Raw genomic sequence first — 18,093 nt, 5'->3', positions numbered from 1 at the left:
AGAATATCAGAGTTGGAAGGGACCTCAGGAGGTCATCTACTCCAACCCCCTGCTCAAAGCAGGACCAATCCCCAATTTTTGCCCCAGATCCTGAAATGGCCCCCTCAAGGATTGAACTCACAACGCTGGATTTAGGAGGCCAATGCTCAAACCACTGAGCTATCCTCCCTGACTATGAAAAACCTGGAAACACAAATTGCAGTGCAAACTCTATAGTTATATATTCTGCTATTCTGGGGCACATTGATATCACAAGACGGGAAAGAAAAAAAGTCAGAGAGAAGATAAGAAAACCAAAACAGTTTTTGTTCATATTTAGACTTATTGACTTATATGCAGACATGCATGGGGCCCAATTATTTTCCCTACCCATAATCTGATTCTTTCACCCTCATGTATCCACTTCCCTCCCTCCTGCTTCAACCACCTACTTACTGTCTCCCTCACCAATTACGGTTGGCTGTTCTCCTTCACAAGTTAGACTTCACTGTATCTGGTGATGCTTTCCTTGAATGGACTATGATGCCAGGTTGTGGGACCAAAGCAGGATATTCCAAATGAAAGGTCAGGGATGGCAACTAGGGAATAGCTGCCTCAAACTGATATTACTGAAGTCAGATGTGATATCGGGCAAGGAATCCTGGATCACATTATGTGTAGTGGGTTGGGTATTTGTGCTGCAGATACATAGGATTCACAGATTTAAGGCCATCACTGTAGCTCCTGGTGGTAGTGACAAATCATTAGTTATCTTAAGTCACCAAACAGCCATAATGTCTTCATGGACTTTGTCAAGGTTCCTCCCCCACTCTGAACTCTAGGGTACAGATGTGGGGACCTGCATGAAAAACCTCCTAAGCTTATCTTTACCAGCTTAGGTCAAAACTTCCCCAAGGTACAAAATATTCCACCCGTTGTCCTTGGATTGGCCGCTACCACTACCAAACTAATACTGGTTACTGGGGAAGAGCTGTTTGGACACGTCTTTCCCCCCAAAATACTTCCCAAAACCTTCCACCCCACTTCCTGGACAAGGTTTGGTAAAAAGCCTCACCAATTTGCCTAGGTGACTACAGACCCAGACCCTTGGATCTTAAGAACAATGAACAATCCTCCCAACACTTGTACCCCCCCTTTCCTGGGAAATGTTGGATAAAAAGCCTCACCAATTTGCATAGGTGACCACAGACCCAAACCCTTGGATCTGAGAACAATGAAAAAGCATTCAGTGTTTTACAAGAAGACTTTTAATAAAAAATAGAAGTAAATAGAAATAAAGAAATCCCCCCTGTAAAATCAGGATGGTAGATATCTTACAGGGTAATTAGATTCAAAAACATAGAGAACCCCTCTAGGCAAAACCTTAAGTTACAAAAAAGATACACAGACAGAAATAGTTATTCTATTCAGCACAATTCTTTTCTCAGCCATTTAAAGAAATCATAATCTAACACATACCTAGCTAGATTACTTACTAAAAGTTCTAAGACTCCATTCCTGGTCTATCCCCGGCCAAGACGACTACAGACAGACACAGACCCTTTGTTTCTCTCCCTCCTCCCAGCTTTTGAAAGTATCTTGTCTCCTCATTGGTCATTTTGGTCAGGTGCCAGCGAGGTTACCTTTAGCTTCTTAACCCTTTACAGGTGAGAGGAGCTTTCCCCTGGCCAGGAGGGATTTCAAAGGGGTTTACCCTTCCCTTTATATTTATGACAGACTTCATGGTTTCAATTAACTTGATAATGGACTGATTTCCATATCACAAAAATCATCACCGAAATTGGTAAAGAGTCCAAAGGCATGGAAACTGAACTATCTTTCATTCCCAGAAGTTGTTTCCTTGACACAGAAGGAAGCACATTGATACTAGCACATGGGGAAGCTTTCATACAGCTGCCCCTGCTGTACTGATGAATCAAAGATATTTGTCTCTGTGGCTAATCTTATTAAAAGTGCTCACTAATTTTAGATACCTTGATTTTTGGCTCCCTACCATACAATTAGGCCTGTATTTTAGAGGTCCTGTAGCCCAATGTGCAGCAAAGCATGGGATGGACTAAGGTCTAAGGTAAGGTTTAGAGGTAGAGTAGAGCTAGCAGGAAAAAATATTGAGGTTTTGATATTTATTGTCACTCTGCATTGGAATAAAACTAAGAACTTCTGATTATTTTTTTGGCGGGCAGGAGATGTTAGGGGGAGAAGAGGAAGAGAGAAAAGACAGTGAGAGACATTACCCACCCCAGAATAGCTAATACACAGTGGTTAGGGCACTCACATGGGATGTGGGGGGAGGCCCCTGCTCTACCTGATTCAGAGAAGGGACTTAAACCTAGGTCTCCTCCATCCCATGTGACCACTGTAATCAATCACCAGGTGACTAGCTTTTCTCATCTCTCTCACTGACCAGAAATTCCACCCTAGGCCTGAGAAACCTTCCTGTTACAAGTTTAATTGAAACCAATACTTTTCCACAAAAAGTTTTGGTTTCAATGAATTTGCATTTTCAAACAAAACAAAAAGTTTCATCAAAAAGTTTCTCGACCAGCTCGAGCTCTGAGTATTTTGTAGCTGCCATTGACTTCAGTTGCAGTTGTAGGATTCAGCAATTATGAAAATCAGTCCCTTGAGTGTCAAGTTTGACAACTGAAAACTGAGGCATCCAAAATGCGTGGATGCTTTTGAAAATGTTCGCCTAAGGCTGTTTATCCAACACATTTCACAAGCATCCTAGTTAAGTTAAAATAAAAATTCCCAGATGATAAAAAAGTGCATTTTGCTTGTGATCTTTATTATAATTAGTTATAGGCTCCTTTACCAGTTCTTCATTCAGCAAAATAATTCATGCATAGCATACAGGATACTGCTGTTTAAACTGTATTTCTGCAGGCAGATTTTTGGACTCGCAACATGAATCTACTTTGGAAACTGCTTTAAAAATAAAATAGCACAAACTGATCAGGATGTACCTTTTATGCATTTGAGACACATCTACACAAGTGTTATTTCATACCCAATGTTTTTTTGCAAGTTTTCTTGTAGCATTTTATAATAAGAGAAATTTGAAAACACAATGATTAATAAAATATCACTAGTCTCACATTGGCATCTCTGGGCTAATCAAAAGTGTCAGATTTTGCATAACAGGTTGATTCACACGTAGGAAGTGTGAGGCAACACTCTAAATTATCTATGACCATATACTATTCCATAATTTTTCAAACGATGAGACAAGGGGAAAATTTATAGTCAAGGAAATTTCCTAGATTAACTTGGGGGGGGGAATATGTGCTAAGAGTTTTCTATTGCACACATTACTTGTCTTTCTAGTTACATTCTCACCCATAGAATAAAAATTATGCCAGAATGTACAAATTAGATATGCTCATCTCAATAAAGGGCACACTGTTCACAAGGCTGTTAGGGTAGCACATATATCCTGGCATTTTTCACTTCCAATCAAGGGACTAATCTTGCTTTTGCTTCTGAGCAGTTGACAGTCTGACTGTGCAAGGGAGGCTATGTCTACACTATGAACTGGGGTGTGCTAAAAACACAATAAGCTAGTGTGCTAAAAACAGTAGTGTAGCCACAGCTGTGCAGGCAGCAGTGACACGGGCTAGCCACCCACAGCACATATCCATGGAGTTCAGGAGAGTTTGTATTCAGCATTGCTAGCCTGTGTCACTGCTCACCGCTGCCAGTGCTCCCACAGCTATACTATTATCTTTGTCATACTAGCTCGATGAGATCTAGCCTGAATACGTCTCGTGAACGGGGAATCAATCACACCTCAACTCAAAATGAAGACAGGGCTGTAGAGGTGTTAAGGGGTATGCATCCCCTGTATGGTACAGAGCTCCGCTCCAGGAAAGTTTATCGGGGGCAAAGGGCATGTGTGGGGACAGAATGGGAGCTGCCCACAGATGGGGAGGGTCCAGAATCAGAGGCTCCTTCCCCTCCCCCCCTCCCCCAGAGGTCTACTTCAGTCAAGCAGCCTCCACAGAATGGCTTTAGATCTTGTGACAGAAGGAAAATGTCCCCCTCCCTTCACATCTGCCCAGCACCAAGCTTAGATACTTGGGTTGGATGCTGCACATGAGGATTTGGCCCTAAATGCACAATAAACTCAACTCTAATGTTCATTTAGCAGCAAAGTAACTGATGGATCAAGACCATTAAATGGTTACCTACCATTTGTAACTGTTGTTCTTTGTAATATGTTACTCATGCCCATTCCGTTCTAGGTGTGTGCATGCCCACGTGCACGATCATTGGAAATTTTTACCTTAGTGGTTTCTGTAAGGTTGGCAAGGTGCCCTCTGGATTGCCACAACTCATGCATCACTATATTAGGTGCCACTGGCCCTACACCTTCTCAGGTCCTTCTTGCCAGCAACTCCAACAGAGAGGCAGGAGGTCGGGTAATGAATGGACATGAGCAACACATCTCAAAGAACAGTTACGAAGGGTAGATAATAGTTTTTCTTTTCCAAGTGCTTGCTCATCTATTCTAGATGACTCACAAGCAGTATCTATGGAGCTGGGCTCGGAGCCTGTTGAGGCCAGATACCCTGATCTGAGGCCCAGCATGTAAACCTTTTCCATTTGGCCTTGTAGATCGCCCTGGTGGAGGGCTTTCTGTTGCCCAACAAGACTTGTTGGACACAGGCCAAGCACTCCTGTTCTTCCGCATTCAACCATGACACATATAGGCAGTGTGGTGCAGTGCCGCCAAGTTTGGGTGCAGAAGACTGCCGTAGTTTTGGGACAGCAGATCCGGTCAGAAAGGCAGCTGCAGCAGGATGGCCACCAAGAGATCCGACAGCATGCCAAACCAGTGCTGACAAGGCCAAGCTGGGACTATCAGGATTACCTTCGCCTTGTCCTGTTTAATTTTCATAAGGTCCTTGTGGATTAGCGGCACCAGTGGGAAGGCGTACATCAGAGCCCCCCAACTATGGGAGCAAAAAGGCGTCTGACAGGGAGCCCATCTATCTCCCAAATCGAGCAAAACACATGGCTCTTCCTGTTCTGGTGTGATGCAAACAAGTCTACCTGGGGAGTTCCCTACCTTTCAAAGATCACACTGACTGCCTCCAGATGGAGTGACAACTCAGGACGAGAAGAGAAAGCCCTGCTGAGGTGATCTGCTAACGCATTCCTGGCCCCAGGAAGGTACACAGCCACCAGATGAATGGCATGCTGCACACAGAAGTCCCAGAGATGGAGTGCTTCTCACCAAAGGCTGACAACCTGGATCCGCCCTGCTTGCTGCTGTAAAACATCGAGGCGGTATTGTCCATCATCAGGACCTGTACCACCTTGCCCTCCAGGTGGGGGCAGTAAAGCTTGCCAGGCCAAGCAAACTGCTTTTGAGCTCTCTGATGTTTATGTGGAGGGAGCAATTGTCCCATGAGCAGTGATCTTGCATACTGAGCTTGCCCATGTGGGCTCCCCAGCCCAGGTCCAAGGCATTGGAGACCAGAGTCAGCGATGGGGATGGAGCCACAAAGGGAACACCTGCCAACACTGATCCAGGGCCCAATCACCATTCCAGGGATGGCTGTATGTGATCTGGCACCCTGACTATCCGGTCTAGGTTATACCTGTTGGGGATGTAGACCAACACCAACCATGTTTGCAGGGGCTGGAGATGGAGCCAGGCATGACAGACCATGTAAGTACATGTTGTCATGTGGCCTACAACCTCAGCAAGTGCCAGTGATGGTGAGCAGGTGACCCCTTACATGAGAAATCAGGTCTGACATGGCTTGGAAACGGGCCTCCAGAAGGAAGGCTCTTCTCACGTGGATTTGAGGGCCACCCCTATGAACTCTATCTGTTGCATCGGTATTAGGGTCAATTTCTTTTAGTTTATTAACAGACCCAGGTCGTGGCAGGTGGCAGGTACCAGATCGAGGATCCTTTGTACCTGATCCTTAGATCTGCCTTTGATGACCCAATCATCGAGATATGGATAGACCTGAATACCTCGAAGGCTCAGATAAGTGGCCACTGGTGCCATGCATTTTATGAACACCCATGGGGCTGATGAGAATCCAAAGGGCAGCGCTGTTAATTGGAAATGATGCCAACCCACCATAAAAACAGAGGAACCATCTGCACCCTCTGATGATGTAGCTATGAAAATAAGCATTCTTCAAGTTGAGGATGGTGTATTAGTCTCCAGGATCCAGGGAGGGAATGATGGAGGCCAGGGAGGCCATGCGAAACTTTAACTTCTTGAGATATTTGTTGAGGTGCTGCAGGTCCAGAATGGGTCTTAGGCCCCCTTTTGCTTTTGGCATTAGGAAATAATGGGAGTAAAACCCTTTCCCCCTCATTTCCTGAGCAACCTCCTCCACTGCCCCCAGGTGCAGGAGATTCTCGACCTCCTGAACAAGGAGTTGCTCATGAGAAACCTCCTTGAAGAGGGATGAGGGGGGGTGGCCAAGAATTGCAGGGTGTAGATATAATGCTGAGCACCAGCAGTCCAAGGTCACTCATGACCAGCCTGAATGGTAGGGCCATAGGCAGTTGAGAAAAGAGCAAGATGGATCCAGGAAGTTGACTTGTGTGTTGATCTCAAACGCATCCTCAAAACGAGTGCTTCTGACCCCCATCGTGTTTTGCCAGGCCAGGCTGAGCAGGTGAATGGGAAGTGGAGGGGTGGCAATGACTAAAACTCGTGTCTCTGTCCCTTCTAGAGAAGCCCAGTCGAGAAGGCCAAGGCCTAGGAAGTAGATGTGGCATAAACTGTTTCCTTGCCATCTGTGGCGTATGTAGACCCAGCAAGCAGAAGGTAGCTTGAGTGTCTTTGAGCCTTAGCAGCCTCGCATCTGTTTGCTCAGAGAAAAGCCCACTCCCATCAAATGGGAGGTCTTGGATGGAGGACTGCATTGCCTGAGATAGGCCCAGTCTGGAGCCAGGAATTGTGCCTCATCACCACGGCCAATGCGATGACCGTGGCTGCCAAATTGGCCGCATCTCAGGCCATCTGGAGGGAGTTTCTCACCATAGTGGTACCCTCGTCCACAATGGTGGAGAACTCTTGGGCCAAGTCTTGGGGAAGAGAGTCCTTACAGTTTTTGAGGCAGACCCACAGATTAAACTGCATCTCCCTAATAAAGCCTGGTGGTTAGACACCCAAAATGGGATGCTGGCCGTCAAATAAACTTTCCTCCTGAAAAGGCCCAGCCTCTTGGTGTCTTTATTTTTTAGGGTAGAATTGGTTTGCGCCTGCCTGTCCCTTTTGTTGGCCCCAGTTACGACCAGCGACTCGGGGTAGAGAGGTATTCAAACCCTTTGGCAGGGACAAATTACTTCTTTTCAGCCCACTTGGACGTGGGAGGGATGGAGCACAGGGTTTGCAAGAGGGCCTTGGTGATCTTGAGAACCCCTTCATGTACCAGCAGCATGACCCACGGGGGGGATGCCGCCATAAGCACATTGAACAGGGAGTCAGGTTGCTCTGCCATTTCCTCCACTTCTACACCCAAGTTTGAAGCCACCCTTCTAAGTAAGGCTTGAGGCTCCTTAAAGTCATTGGTGAACTGGCCTGCGAGGGCCCCGCTACTGCCTCATCTGGCAATGAGGACTATTGGACCACCTGGGGAGGTCCTGGGGCACTGTCCCCTGGGTGGGAGGGTTCTTTCGGGGTGGGCACCTGCTCCTCTATCCCAATCTCCAATTCCACTCTGCACACCAAGCCCGGTGCCATCAGTGCTGGGGTTTGTTTCTTGGAGGCGGTGAGGGAGGGATGGTGTGAGAAGGGCACCAACGGAGTCAAGGCATCCTCGAGTGCCCATATGGTCTGCTGATGTCTTGGCAAGGTGCTGAAGTCCAGCTCTGACCCACATGAGTCCCTTTCCAGTGACCAGGGTGGGGCTGTGGAGGATTTAGTCTGGCAGCTGACAATAGCCATAGGAGAGTGATGCCTCAAATAGGGGCACCGCTGCCTCTCTGAATACTGGTGCCAGGGGCAGGGAGATCAGTGCCATGAATGGGTTCTGTCCTGAACCGGAGAAAGATGTACTGAGGGAGATCTGTGCTGAGGCGTTGGCTGGAGGGAAAATGATCAGTGATGGGTGTACGGAGACTGATGCTTGCCGCTGGCAAACCATGAGTGTAGTGCCAGTGACCTGGGCCATCTAGCGGGAGACATGAGTCAAGCGGTTGGCAATCTCAGCTACAGAGATGAGGATCGCTGCCTCAACTCCAGAGACCGATGGTGCTTGGCTACCCCCTAAGGGGGCAGGGGTGTCTGATGGCTGGCTTGCCCTTTGAGTGGGGAGCCTTAGCTGAGTCTGATGCCGTACTTGGCACCAGGAGGGCTCTTTGGTCCCTGGCTGCCTCGGAGGTCAACGGTCCTACCAAATGCCCGGGTGCCCCACCACTCCCAGGTGTCAGAGGAGGATCCGTGGGCAGGCTGAGGGGTGTAGCAGGAGAGGCACCCCCTTGGGATCTGGAATGGGAGAGCAGCTCTAACTGAGTCCTTTGCCCAGCGCCCTTTATGCTGCCTTGCTCAGTGCTGGGGAGCCTTGTTTCTTAAGGTGCTTCTTCGACACCAGCGAAAGGGAGCGGTGCCAGGCAGGCCCCAGTCCCAGTGGTGCATTTCTTACCAACGCTGAGGTACTGGGCATAGAGTTGGAGCGGGAAGGCTCTGGCCCCCGACGAAGTGCAGCCTCTATGAGGAGGGCCCTTAGACAAATACTGCACCCTTTTTAAGTTCTGGAACAAAAGTTTTTGCAGATATGACACTTGTCCTTGATGCGTGACTCTCCCAAGCAGTTGGGGCAGCTGCTGTGGGGGGTCCCTAACAGACATAGGACTGTCACAGACAGAACAAGGATTAACCCAGGGACCAGGCCATGCCACATCCCAGGGCTAAATCCCCTGCTGGGACTTTAACTTCCTAACTGTCAGTACTTAACACCTACTTATTAATTAACTAATATAAACAACTATATACAAAAGAACAATCATGAGGAGTAGAGAGAAAACCTATATCCACTTGGGAGGCAAGGGGAAAGATGCTGGGACCAACCATCCTGGGAGGTAAGAAGGAACTGAGAGGGCATAGGGCTGGCGGCACCTAATATACCAACGCATGAGCATGGTACTCCAGAGGGTGTCGCCGCCAACGCTACAAACAACACTAAGGCAAAAATCTCTGACGACTATGCATGTGGGCCTGCACATATCTAGAATGGAATCGTCATGAGCAAGCACTCAAAGAACACTAACTAAATCAGTACTGTAGCATGAGAATTGCTTCCATTTTTAAACAGGAATAAAACAAAGCTGAAACAGTAAAATACAGGTAGAGGATGTGAGCTATATATGTTAAATAATTAGGGAAAAACATATTTGTTCTTAAGAGCCCTTGAAACAGATTACAGTGCTTTTTCATCTCATTACTCACCTTGTGTTCATAGAAGCAACCCTTGTTCACTGCAGTTCACGGTGCAACAGCTTGGTTGATTTCCATGAGGCCACAAGAAATGGTTTTCATAGGCTTGTTCAAAAAGCCATGAGGAAATGTGTTAGGATGATATTTCCACCACTGCAGTACCTAACCACTCTAAACAGGTTTCAGAGTAACAGCCGTGTTAGTCTGTATTCGCAAAAAGAAAAGGAGATTAAATGAATGATGTGGATTTCATCCGATTTCATCCGAAATTCAGGATTTCATCCAAAATTCTTCCACTTTAATGAGTTTAATAGTCTCTGTGTAATCTGTTTAGAGTGAAAAGAAAAGGAGTACTTGTGGCACCTTAGAGACTAACCAATTTATTTGAGCATGAGCTTTCGTGATGCATCCGATGAAGTGAGCTGTAGCTCACGAAAGCTCATGCTCAAATAAATTGGTTAGTCTCTAAGGTGCCACAAGTACTCCTTTTCTTTTCACTCTAAACAGATTACACAGAGACTATTAAGCTCATTAAAGTGGAAGAATTTCGGATGAAATCCTGAGAGTCTGGCAACTCCAACTGAATTGAATAGCAATTGCAGGTTAGCACTACTCACAATTTGTGTTCCAAGGGAACTATTGGGAGTAAAACCAGCTGCAGAACATTTAGAGAGTCACATCATTCATTTAATCTTCCAGTCTTTAACACAAAGGACCTTTAATTTTGTTCTACAGCAGAGTAGGTACAAATGTTAGTAAAGGGCAAATCTCAAAAGGTTAAGTGATTCAGGTTGATTAAACATCAGGAGTTCAGTTTCTTTTTGCAAATTCCCAATAAATTCCTGAGCTGCTCCCTAGTCCTTTCCTTTCTTCTATCCAAAATAGGTTTCTGGTCCTGCCTAATCTCCAATGAACAGGCCTCTTGCTGGGCCACTGTCACCAATAAATTCAAATCCCCCTCTCATTAGAGATATGCTTCCCAGAGTGCACCATGTGCTCCAAATCCTGAAAGATTTTATATTAGCAGAAGCTAGGGCCAGGTGAGAGGCTGCAGGAACTAATGTGTCCTTTCATAGGAAGGTTGTATGGAAGACGTATGGAACAGCTTCCATATGAGGATAAATTAAAAAGACTGGGACTTTTCAGCTTGGAAAAGAGACGAGTAAAGGGGGATATGATAGAGGTCTATAAAATCATGACTGGGGTGGAGAAAGTAAATAGGTAAGTGTTATTTTCTCCTTCTCATAACACAAGAACTAGGGATCACCAAATGAAATTAATAGGCAGCAGGTTTAAAACAAACAAAAGGAAGTATTTCTTCACAGAACACACAGTAAACCTGTGGAACTCTTTGTCAGAGGATGTGAAGGCCAAGACTATAACAGGATTAAAAAAAGAAATGGGTAAGTTAATGGAGGATATGTCCATCAATGGCTATTACCCAGGATGGGCAGGGATGAAAAACCATGCTCTGAAGTGTCCCTATCCTCAGTTTGCCGGATGCTGGGAATGGGAGACAAGGGATGGATCATGTGTTCATTCCTTCTGAAGCATCTGGCATTGGCCACTGTCAGAAGGTGCATGGCATGATGCCAGCAGAGATTCTCGAGTTCAGGGTAAAGTGGGTATCGAAGCCCTGGTACCAAGTAACAGAGACTCTGGTACACCATGCACTGTAAGGTCTTCCGAGTATCTAAAATCCTTTTGTGCCATGGAAGTTGGTACCAGTGGTGGCTGCCGGTGCAGAGATGATGGTACCGATAGGATCAGTGTTGTAGGACAGGTTAAATACTGCAACATTGTGTGGCGTATTGTTAATAGTACCAAGGTTGTTGCCCGTAGCAGGGAGGCCTTCCCCAAAGCATTGTCTTTGTCCTTATCTCTCCCAGTGGGTACCATTGCTTTGGTGCCTGCGCCCATTGGGTCTTTAGGTGTATCAACATGTTCCATTGGGACAGTACCGTGTGAGCTCTGGGTACCACATTTGGGTGGTTTCAGTGCTATCTGTACCAATGATATTGAATGTGCTGGGGACCTTTTCTGGCTGGTTCAGGGCTTGCTCTGGGGACTCACAGCTCTCTTTTGAAGCTTTATATGAGTGCCTCATGACTTTAGGTTCATCGCCTTTGGATATGGAGGGCTCTGGTGAAGATTCCCATCTTCTCGGTGAATCCTGACATGGATCTCAAGGAGGCTGGAGAGTTGCCTCCATTATAAGAAGTTTAAGTCTGAGCTCTTTGTCCTTTCGAGATCACGGCTTCAGCTGCTAACAAAAACAATACACTTCTGGGGCATGTGGTTTTCCCCGAGGCAATGGACATAATCAGAATGTTCGTACCTTACAGGGGTGGCCTCTTTAGATGGGAGGCACTTTGTGACGTTACACCCCATATTCTTCATAGAAATATGGTTATGATATGAATATGGCCAAATATATATTTTATGCAAGATGGGTCTTGTAAGGTATCTTTGGAAAGGTTATGATTTACTGAATGTGATTACCCAATGTGTATGCATGTATCATTTCTGTGTCTAAAGTTAGGAATATTGACTATGTTACAATTATAACCGTATGTATATTTGGGAGATACCCATCAGACAACTGGCCATCACAGCCTTGATGGGCCATTAGGAAGAACCAATAAGACAGTGAAGATACTAATCTCTCTCATTCCTGAGAGGCATCCTGGGATGTAGCTGTGACACTAACTGGTCAGGTGATCCTGTCACCTGACACAAAATACCATCTTGGACACTGCTGGTACTTTTCCTTTGTAGGGGGATGGGGATCAAACCAAAATTTCCTGCCTTAGGTAAATCCTTTTTAATGCTGGGGAGGAGGTTAATCTGAACTCTCCTCCATGCCTACCCAAGAAGAAGGACTGCTGAAAAAACCTGAAGGGAGAAAGGAACTAACCTGAAGGGAAAGGCAGAGGTTAGTCCAGACTGACACAGGGGTCCAATCTGTAAGAAGAAATAACTGGAATTCTAAGCTACTGAAACTTACCTAAAATAACATTTAGGGTGAGAAATTACTTCTTGAAACCAGTCTCTTTAAGATCTTATGCTTATCTCTTTAAGATCTTAGTACGCATGTTTTGTTTTATTTGCTCAGTAATCTGCTTTCTTCTGTTTTGCTATCACTAATAATCACTTAAAATCTGCCTTTTATAGTTAATAAATTTGTTTTGTTTATTATTAAACTCAGTTTGTGCAATTTCTAACTCGGGGGGGGGGCAAGAAGTTGTGCGTATCTCTCTTAACATTGAGGGAGAGGGTACTCTTTATGAGCTTGTGCTGTGTAGATCTTTTTATACAGTGCAAGACAGTATTATTCTGGCACACAAAAGGTGTGTGCACGTCAGTGTTGGGTGCATCCTCTCACACAGAGCTGACTTCAGTCTGTGTCTATCGCTGGGTATGGCCCTACCTCTGTATGTGTGTGGCAAGAGGCTGGAAAATCTAATTCAGCAAAACACGGAGAGGGAATCCAGACTGGTGGAACAGGAGGGACTCAGTGAAACCCCAGTACATCAGGTGGCACCCCAGAAGTGGAGTTATACCCGTCACAAAAAAATCCCGTTGAACTGGGCATACCCCACACTGGGGTAGTCACCAGAGAAGGGAAGAAGTAGATAGCTTTTTTAAGGAAATCAAAGGAAATGCTAAACTAACACATAAAGAAAGATTAGTGACTCGTTAAGTTTGAATGATAGAGTTAATGATCCAACAAACCCATAGCTAATAGCTCTAGCTAGGGATGGTTGAGAAGGAACTGAGGAAGCTTCACCTGCGCAATGCTGGTAAGCCTGGTGGCAGAGCATGAGGAGGCACAGCGCATGTGCGTACCAACACTGCTACTAAAGTTCTCCAATCAGCAGCACAGGGATGCAAGTGCCCCTACAGTGGAGCATCCAGAGAGACACTACTCGAAGAAGACTAATCCTCTACAGAATGAGAAACACTGATCTCATTCTGATCATTCCCTTACTCATCAGCAGCCTTGCTCACTTTGGCACCTGGAAACACTTGATGGAATAACTGATTCGGTGGCAAAAAGTTTCCTGAGCCAGTAAGATTAAATGCTGATTAGGCAGGCTCAAGATCATGCTGAAAAGCCAACTCACAGGCTAAAAATACATAATCTTACAAGATTTAGGGGCTTGCTTGCTATAAGATTTCCAACCTTGGCAAGCAGTTACCACAGCTTTTATGATAAGGGTAGAGAGCAGCTATTATTGACCTTAATGGAAAAGAACAGAGGAAATATGTAGTTAGCCAAAGAAAAGGTGAGCAGCATCACATGTAGGTTTTAATATTTAATGAATCTATATAGTTGCAATCCATTATGTGACAATTTAATTATGTGACAAAAAATTTGATAAATAATATAGTGGTAGGACATGTAATTCATTATTTAACAAAGAAATCAATACTTTCATAAATCATACTTCTGTACACATACACATTTTTGTAGTTTGTGAAAAACCTTGTTCAGGATCCATAGGCAATTTATTTTCTGGTCAGGACAAGTTTGAATTGAAGTTTAATCAGGCCCTAGACAGGCATAAATTCTATTTACCTTTTTTTTTTTTTTAACTCTTGAAAGATCAGCAGTGGTTGTTGCTAGCTTCCTTTTCTCAGATTGCTTACTGAACAACCTGCCTCATATTGGACTCTATTTTTTATTTTTAAAAGACTGAGATAGAGAGTCAACTTCTGATATTCTTAATTGTGTAAAACTACCATGCAAGTCACTGGTATTACTGAAGTGAATAAATGTAGGCAGGGGAATAAATGTTTTCAGGATCAAGGCGTAAATAATAAAAAGGGGGGAGGGATAACTCAGTGGTTTGAGCATTGGCCTGCTAAACCCTGGGTTGTGAGTTCAATCCTTGAGGGGGCCATTTAGGGATCTGGGGCAGAAATTGGGGACTGGTCCTGCTTTGAGCAGGGTTTGGACTAGATGACCTCCTGAGGTCCCTTCCAAGCCTGATATTCTATGATTCTATGAAAGAACAGACCAGTTGAAGGAAGAATCAAGTTTAGGATTAAGAGTATAGGATTCAGAGGAACAGCCGTGTTAGTCTGTATTCGCAAAAAGAAAAGGAGTACTTGTGGCACCTTAGAGACTAACCAATTTATTTGAGCATGAGCTTTCGTGAGCTACAGCTCACTTCATCAGATGTTTACCGTGGAAACTGCAGCAGACTTTATATACACACAGAAATCATGAAACAATACCTCCTCCCACCCCACTGTCCTGCTGGTAATAGCTTATCTAAAGTGATCAACAGGTGGGCCATTTCCAGCACAAATCCAGGTTTTCTCACCCTCCACCCCCCCACACAAATTCACTCTCCTGCTGGTGCTAGCCCATCCAAAGTGACAAGTTGTCACTTTGGATGGGCTAGCACCAGCAGGAGAGTGAATTTGTGTGGGGGGGTGGAGGGTGAGAAAACCTGGATTTGTGCTGGAAATGGCCCACCTGTTGATCACTTTAGATAAGCTATTACCAGCAGGACAGTGGGGTGGGAGGAGGTATTGTTTCATGATTTCTGTGTGTATATAAAGTCTGCTGCAGTTTTCACGGTAAACATCTGATGAAGTGAGCTGTAGCTCACGAAAGCTCATGCTCAAATAAATTGGTTAGTCTCTAAGGTGCCACAAGTACTCCTTTTCTTTTTGAGTATAGGATTGATTCCTTCGGCATACACACCTTGCTGATAAATGTAAGGTATATGAGGAAGGAGAGAGGGGATAACATGAGAGAAGAGGCTAAAATTCAGGAGCCAGTTGGTCAGCAGAGGCAGCATGGTGAGGACTGGGAGATATTTATGAAGGGGACAGAGCAGGGCTATAGATAAAAACTGGGAGCAATTACCATATTATCTCTCTCTGTGGATAGCTCCATGAAGAGGATAAATCCTACTGGAAGCTCCACAAATTTGACTAAAACTCCTCAGAATTATCCGGTTGGAGAAGATTTGCCTCCAGTTACAAACAAGCTAGGAATTTGGGTTCTCCAAAACCTGTGGAGGTCCCAAGATCTGTGCAGCTTTTAGAATAGTTGTGGAGAATGGGGATATCAGTGCCTAGTTCCAGTGCATCTAATCAGCTTTCTGGGCCCCTTTCCCCCCACATCATGCTCTCATTACTGGCTGCTACTTTCAAACCCTATTTGCAGAGAAGTTTTCCATGAGTAGAGGAGCAATAAATAAGACATAAGCAAATGCTGATTGGCTCCACATTATCTTATGCATTACATTATCTTATGCATCACAATCCCCTTTAGGGTAAGGGTGGGGGTGGGGGAAAGATGCCTCAGGATGACCCTTCCCTTACCCAGCTCCTTGACACCTTTTAAAGCTCCAACCCCACAGTGGAGTTCTGTTGGATGAGGGAAAGGGAGATAATGCCAGAGAGCCAGTTTTCTTCCCCTCTTTTGTGCTTCCCACCCTGATCCTAGATGTTCCTAAACTGGCTCCTCTCTCCACACAATAGGAGAGATGATAATCAAGCCCTGTGTTATCTGAGGAAAAGACATAAAATGGGCCTTGAATTATGAACTTGCTATAATCAAATGGTAGCATTTTCAAATATGTTTCATTGTGGGCTAACTCTGCTCTCATTTAGGTTACTGATAAACTTTCTGTTGATAGGAATGGCAGCAGAGAAATCCCCCACCCCAAAGTCTCAGATACACTGACCAGAAGATGTTCATTGTTTGTTTGAATGCTGCCAAACTATCAGCTTCAGCTATCTTTCTCTATTAATTTACCATTTTTTAAAAAGCTGGGTATTGCTAACTAACTGCTAGTGTTTTTCTCATTTGAAAAGGTGGGCATAACTTTAAATAGCCTATTGAGAGTGGAGTTAAGTTTTTTGTTAATTTGTCTGTATTTTTTGTCTGTGTGTTTATTTGTTTCTAATCTTTTATTTGCATCCTATGGGTATGTTGTTCTGTAACTGACATGCTGTGACCTGCTTATTACAAAATGACATGACTGATTAGGCAGTAATACTTTCAGGCTATGGAAAATTTAGACATTTAATTTTAGTTGAATAAAAGGTTATAGTAATTTTTAGAATTGTTCCTAGACCTTAAAAATTAGTACATTTCTCTATTTGCTGGCCAGATGTGGATGCATGTTTTTGAGTTTCATTCCTGATATTTTCAGCAAAATTACCGCTTTAGCACACTGTAAATGATGAAAATGACCTCTTTCTTACAGATGCCCAAGCTACTAATTCTGTCAAATAAATTCAGAACAGAGCTCAGCAGCCTAAAGCCTCTACTGATGTAGAACAACATAACATTAGTGGGTTTTCACTGTGTTTTCAGCAACTTTATCACATTAGTGCCTGTCTATCATGATGTATTTTATTATTAATGATTTCTGCAGATAAACTTGCTAACATGGCACATAAGTCTAGGACTTAATTTCCCCCTTTTGAACTTACGTGATTATGTTTTCGATCTTCTGCAGGGCTCATTAGTGACATTTTTTCTTTTAATTTTTGGAAATCATTTGCTGAGAGATTTGGGTGATCTTTATAAAATCAGGATTTTCAGATGAGGCTGTGAAATTACTTACATTCAGGTTTTATCTTTATATATATATGTATATATAGTCAAAAACGGTCAGCTCACAGTCTCATACAAGAAGCATCTAATAGTGTCCAGTCAGTCCGACTATGTGAGTAACTTCATGGAGCACTAGAAATACGATTGCGCTGATTTCTTGTTTTGTTACTTTTCTGAAATGTGCAGAGAGTACCACTATTTTAAAAAAAAATTTGTTGAGAATAAATTATATTCTTTCTGGCTCATTTAATGTTCTGATTAAGTCCTTTTTTTATTCTGAATTATTTACAATCATACTTGCTTTTTAAGTAACTTAGGTCCTGATCTAGCAAAGCACTTAAACACATGCTTAACTTTAAGCCCTGGAGTAGTCCAGCTGAAGTGGGACACACCTTAACATTGTCCAGATTCCGGGCTGCTGTAGAGCCTACTGCTGCCCTGCTCTCTTATTACAGCCTTACCTGGACTGTCTATTGGTTAGTCTGCTGCCCAGAATTCTCTATAGTGCTAAGCAGTATAGCTCTGCATGGGGCAAAGGCAGCTCCATGTGAAGCGGGGAGGAGCCAGGTGGAGGCAGAGTGAGGGGAAGTACGGAGAACTGGCAGAAGGCAACCAGCTACAGGCTGAGAAGGAGGGTCCCAGGTGTTCCTACCTGCTCTCCGGCCCATTCCAACCCCTCTGGATTCTACTCTCACCTCCACACCTAGTATACTTGAGTTATGCAGGGGCGGAGCCCTCACAAAATTTCCATTATGGGACACTAGCCCCTTTTGCCCTCCCCGATTCTGCTGCCCTGCGTGCTTACTCCCAGCTGCTGCCTCAACCCCCACTACTGTCCCTTTCTACTCTGCCCTATCCTTAGCACTCCTCTATGCTTGGAGATATGAGTTGGGCAATGCTCAACTCATTTACATTGGTGTTATGCAACTACTGAATGTGGGCAATTCTCCAGCCTGTTGTGATCATTTTAAAGCTCAAATATGTTGTTGAAGTGGTTTAGGAGAGCCTGAAATCAGACCTCAATACTTCCATTTTTTGGCCTCTGAAATGTTTGTGAACAAATTGCTTTGGTTTTGTCTTTGTTTATCAGCTA

This window comes from Lepidochelys kempii, chromosome 1, assembly GCF_965140265.1.
Source record: "Lepidochelys kempii isolate rLepKem1 chromosome 1, rLepKem1.hap2, whole genome shotgun sequence".
NCBI classification, from domain to species: domain Eukaryota; kingdom Metazoa; phylum Chordata; order Testudines; family Cheloniidae; genus Lepidochelys; species Lepidochelys kempii.
This window is presented reverse-complemented; position numbering follows the sequence as displayed.